Source organism: Daktulosphaira vitifoliae, unplaced genomic scaffold (assembly GCF_025091365.1).
Source record: "Daktulosphaira vitifoliae isolate Bord-2020 unplaced genomic scaffold, ASM2509136v1 Scaffold_2, whole genome shotgun sequence".
Taxonomy (NCBI): Eukaryota; Metazoa; Arthropoda; class Insecta; order Hemiptera; family Phylloxeridae; genus Daktulosphaira; species Daktulosphaira vitifoliae.
Genome location: NW_026099573.1, coordinates 43,938,259 through 43,944,821, shown reverse-complemented (window position 1 = coordinate 43,944,821; position 6,563 = coordinate 43,938,259).

Sequence of the window (6,563 nt, the reverse complement as noted above, 5' to 3'; positions counted from 1 at the left end):
AAGTAATGAACTGAAATAAAATGCAAATTAATGCGTATTCTTATCCCCTTTATTTCAAAATAAGTATAAAATATTTACTTTAAGAGTTAAATTGGAATTTTATGCTGAATCAAACATTTTTCATTAGTTACATAACAAAAATTCTGTATCAATATAAAATTATGGCATTGCTCAATATTGATTCATGACAATTTTCTATATCCAATAAAAAAAATTCAAGGCTTATAAAGTTATTTTATAAACTTAAAATAATAATAAACTAAAGAGTAAATTATAACTTAAAAGTATGACAAAATTTTATAATGCCTTCGATTTTATATCTATGGTTTTTGAAAATTAAAAAAACATGAAAAGTTATCTAAAATTTGATATTTGAAACTATTAGTTTATAACTGTAAAATTTAATTAACTAATTCAATACTGAACAATTATCCTGTTTGGAATTTTACCTCAAATTATTCTACATTGTTTCTTATATCAAATCCCCAACCTTTAATTTGAATAATTCGTTCTTTAATAAAATTATTTTTTTTAAATGTAAACAATTAAGGGATAAATTTCAACATTATCGTAATATTTCAATGCGAATATTTTAAAACTAAAAATTTCATAAAATATTTGAAATTTGATAATGGTTGAAAGGCTGATATATATATATACAGGGTGTTCAGTAAGTCAGAAAACGGGTTTCTATTGTGCTCATTGTTACAAACAATGAGAACAATAGAAACCCGTTTCCTGACTTACTGAACACCCTGTATATATACAATAAATATATTCATACAATCGCAATTTGAAGACCATCAATAAAATGTATTTTATAATTCAATATGATGAGAAATGTACAAAATAACAATTGTGTATATAAAATATGACAAAAGAATAAAGTGTTGAAACAATATTAATAGATTTATCAAACATTTTGTTTAAGCTTTCGTAAAGTAGTACAACGATTAAAATGCAAATATTATGTCAGCTTATGTTTAAAAGAGAAAATAGCAGGTCGGGTGAAGTGGGACGCAATATATTTTAAGGGACTTAGCTCGTTCTATTCGGCTCTGGATGGGAAATTTAGAAGCTGTTGTGTTATAAAAGAGAAAAATAAGGCCACCGTTTTTCCTTTGCCATGTAAATTTTTCAAAAATGGAAAAGGCCGTTGGGCCGATAAGTATGAAAGTCTCTTTATAATCTGTTGAATCGTTTTAGAGCTTCCACAAAAATCTTCAAGCCCCGCAGGCGTTCTGTACATTGTAGTATCAGAATCACTCAATTCACCACATCAAACGACCGTTAGGGGAGACTGGGGGAATGACATAACTTTAAACATGAACAATAAATTCAGTTTCTTTTGAACCGGGTTTAATTTTTTTTTTTATGTTTACCAAAATAAAATCTCCATAAAATTTTTTTTAGTTATTTGATAGTTATTAATTTCTTAATTGTTAACATAAAAGAGAAATGTGTTCGGTTTCATCTAAGGTTTTGGCTAATGTCATACATTGATGGGCCGATAATAATTATCAGATAAGGACTTATTGAGTTATAAGCATTTTAGTGCTGATAGAGCATGCATTATATATATATACACTAGATGAACTGTACCCGCCCACGCAACATACTTACTTATATACTAAAATGCTTGTGATTTAATAAATACTTACGTGGTTATCAACCCATCAAAATTTTTTGTAAGAAAAGAGCTAGAAAATTGTTATTTTGAAAAAATTAAAAATAATTATTTTAATTTTTTTTAGAAATAAATAATAAAAAATGTGCTTATAACGTACTCAATAACTATAAAAATTATTAAAAATGTCAATTTCTGTAGGTATACTTAGTATATACATTTGGTTACTCAGTTGTTCAACTAACCTTAAAGAAAAAGTCACAAATATTTTACAAATTTCGATTTGTCACTTAGTTTGGAAGTCAATAAAACCAGCTAAATTATGAAATAATTGTCTTATACCAAACTCACAAAAAACTGCAATAAAAATAGATTTATAAAATGTATAAATCTTTATAAAATATTTAATAAAACTAAAGTTTTATCGAATTTTTGAACTTTTTTTATTCATAATTACACTATTGTCAGTGTTATTTGTCATGTAAAAATAAAAAAAGCATGTATTTTTGAATTTCTCACAAAATTTTCTATTTATTGGTAGTGATTTCATAATTATGAGATTAACCCAAAAATAATTACGATAGAAATTTTAGTTTTTTTATGAAAAACGTACATAACGCTGAAAATTATTTAATGCTTAATTACTAATTAGTAATTATCTCAAATACTAGTGAGATGAAAAATCTGAAATCAGATTCGGCGGAATTGGTATCAAAATTCTATATAGATTTCATCTAAATGGCCATTGTTCTGTGTAAATTTCATCTAAAAACCAAATTGTTTCGGTGGTTCAGTTATGAGATATAGTGATGCGCAATATTACCCTATGCACGTTATTCTCCCGGTCTCCTCTAAACGATTTCGACCAGCTGTCCATGGGAAATTGACTATCAAACGTTCCATAAACGCAATTACGATTTCCATATTGAAAACTACTTTTTGCCCATAGAAATTACATAAACAAACGCCTGTACCGCAGTTTACAACCTTTATGATTCTTTAATTTTTTTTTTCATTTTTGGTACTACAAAGGAAACTACAAAATAATATTTTGGCTAGTAAATTAATGTTCAATGAGTTTTTGAAATTCATTATTTGGTAATCACACTTATATTATTCATATAAATACATATTAGATCAAATTGTGTCATTCGACGTATTTGAATTCATATCATATACCAAGAGAATGGTTATGGAAATGAGTGTGCTCAGAACTAACTAGTTTTTAATATTAATCTATTTAGTAACGTATAGTGTTTTACATGCTCTAAGTATCAGAGTAGTAAATTTATTATAGTTAGCAATAATTTGAATAATTTTATACATAAATGGATTGATGCGTTTTTATTATAACTAGAAATAGTAATTTTTTTTTAATGTGTCATTGACGATTCACGTGAAAATTATTCGTAGGATTTATTACGTTATTAAACTTGATCACATAATAAAGATGAAATATTCAAAGTCAGTCATCAAACACAATAATGTCACCAATTTCCCGTGAAAGCTTTTTAATAAATATTTGCTCGTTTGTTTTATTGTGTTATTAAAAAAATGACGTTTTTTTATTTTTAATAATTTTCAGACTTAAATAAAAGTAACATAAGGATGAGGGTGCAGAGTAATGTAATTTAAAAAGTCGAAGTAGGAGTATTAAACTGACTAAATTTTGTCTTTGGCGTGGGCGGTGTTTATTAACTTAATAAATGTCAAAAGTGAAACGGAGACGTAGCATTCTTCCCTTTTGTATTTTAAATAAACTAAGTTGGTTAAATGTTTCTGTTCGTCGATAGTTTAAAATTCGGTCTAAACTCATTTACGCCCAATTGGTATTTCCACGTATCATAATTACATTTTATTTGGATAAAGAGTGCCGGATTAACTTTTCGGCATAATAGTAATTAAATACAATTTACTTAAATAACCAATAAATCATATTAAGTAACTCGTTTCAACGTTTTTAAAATTATTTTTTTATTTTTAAAGACGTTTATAAAAAATGTGTGAACTATATTCAAACCCCTCTCGTATATTTATTTCTGTGGAATTTTGTGTTAAGCGAAAGATAGTTAATTTAACTACCAAAAAATAATAATTATAATAAACATTCTTAAAAATATGTTATTGATGTTTAAAGTTGAAAAAATAAAAATATACCTAAAGTTGACTAATTTTATTTATTCATTTAAAACTTTATTTTATCGATAAATAGTTAGCGTATCATAAAATTGAACATGGAGAAATATAATTAAAACTTTTATTTAATACATTCTCATGATTATTCATCGAAGTATCTCAGAGATTTGTATAGATTAAATATTTCAATTATTACAATTTTATAATCATATTTAAATGATTATAGTTCTATTCACGAAATAATTAGTTTTTCTATCAGTCGATACACTAAAATTAAATATAATATTTCTAGAACAACTTTTAAAAAGAAAAAAAAATTTCTTTTTATAGCGTATCAAATAGATATGATTAGATAAAAAAAAATATTATTTTTGTAAAATTTTATAAAAAATTATTAAAATAATCTGATTATTTGTTATAAAATTGGTTACTAATAGCAAAAAATACAATGTTATGATTTATAATTCATGTAAGCTATATGTAAATTATTAATCGCCAAAATATGTGTAAGCTAATAAGAAAGCCATAAAATCAAATTATTTATGCGCGACTAAAAAAAATTGAAACGTCTCTAATTATTTTTAAGGAGATTTTTCCTTCCCTCTTGATAAGCCACACCCAAAGAAAAACCTCAATCAAAATTGAAAGAGAAATTTTATCAAGGGTTTATAATAATGTTTTATTAATACGAACAAAATAACTATTCTTATAAATAATTATTGTTCAAGACAAGAAAAAAAAATAATATATTGATAAATATATCATTGATTCAATAGTAATGATATATTTATCAAATTGAACAATGAATTTATTATATAGATCGAGGTTTTTCTCTGGGTGCATTGACAATTTCAACATATTAATATTAAAATGCTCATATTTAATTCTAGTACAATAAATACAAGTAATGGATTTTTAAAAATAATTTCTATACAAAAGTATTGTAATTTTATAACATTGTAATACAAGTTTTAATTTTGGTAAATAAAACGTGAAAAGTTCAGTAATATTATGATTTTAGAACCGCGAGGCCTTAAATATGATTTTGAACCACGACTTTTGGGTAACTGCCGTCTCTATTGCTTTCCTACTTTTAAGGCCGTCCCTGCCTAGAGGTGTAGTTGTAGTTAATTTTTTATTTGTTTACAATATAAAATATAATACTAATAATGTAGTTTTAACAATAAATACTAATATTATTATTGTTTGTATTAATGCAATATATAATTGTTATAAAAAATAATTTATTCATTTTTATATAGTAAATAACTATTTAGACAAAAAACATAAAATTTAGGAATGATAATTTTATTTTTGGCGACGTGAAGCAATTATTTTTTAAAAATAAAATTCAATACTGTTGCGTGATATATAAATGAACACTTTTATGAGTATTATTATAAAATACTTAAAGCACTTATAACTTATTATTGATATAAATTTAAATTTACATACAAAAAACAAACATGATAAATGACAATAGTCCTTAGTAATTAATTAAATTAAGCTTCACTAAAGCAAATATAAGAGCTCAAAAATGTGTTTTTAGTTTTATTTCACTAATATCAAATTGATACCCACCACATTATAACGTTATTTAAAAATACAATGAATTATGTGGATGTATTAAATTCACTAGTATTTTATTTACTTAAACGTCACAAAAATATATTAACCTTATGGTTTTCATTTATTTAAAAATTTTACATAAAAAACGCCTATAAGTAAAAATTATACTAAATTATTATAGCTTTTAAAAATACAATATTTTCTAATGAGCTATTTGAATTCGAAATAAAACTTTGTGTGCTTAGCTTTTATTAGACAGGCTCGTATTTAGAAAAAATGCTGCCAGGGGCAACACTAAAATTTGCCACACCGCATTATTAAAGATACAACATTTTTTCATCATGATCTCTGTGATGACTTTCGTGTAATTTTTCTGTTTCCCTGTTACTCAACATCTTTTCGTCTATAGTGTCCTTCGTTACATCTTCCTCTAGTGTCATATTCAGTAGTCTTTTATGCTGCTCCCAGGTGTTACACTCGAAAATCGTACCATCATGGCTGTTTTGACAGTACCATCATTGCAGGAAGCTGTCACTTTTCCCTTTTTTTTTTTTTATTATTGGCCTTCACTTGGACCTCCTTCTTTTCCTCTCTTTCACTGATTTGTTCAAAAAATTTTCTTTCTTTGGCCACCGTGTCTGCTGGTTGTTACTCCATTAATACAAGCAACGCTTTCTTAGAAAGCGGTTCTATATGCCGACCTAATCCTCAGTGCCATGGCCATTCGGCACTTTTATAGGATTGCGTATCCTTTATGCATATACGGTCTACCCATATAAGTGCTCTGTATAGGATAACTGATCTTGCTACCATATCCAATAGTTTTTTTGTTTTCGGTCAAAATGCCAGTTGGCATTAGTTTAGATAGTTTTTTGGTTGTAGCATCTGCTCTTATTGCTATTTCCAATGTGTGTTCTATCAATTTGAGTTTGCTGTCAATCTTTAAGCCTAAATACTTCAATCTTCTATTAGACTCTGTCTCGGCTCCTGCTATATCTAACTTTACTTTGTTATGCTTTTTTCTATTGGTTATAATTAGTATCTCTAAATTATGGGCTACCAGTTTTAGTCTCGTTTCCTTGAGCTAGTTTTGTATTCTTGCAGTGGTTATCTCTATTTTGTCATTAATTTCAAATGCATATTTGGCTTTACAAACTACCGTAACATCATCTGCGAACGCCAGCAGTTCAACGTCTGATTGCATGTTGACTCACAGACACATTATGTTCCA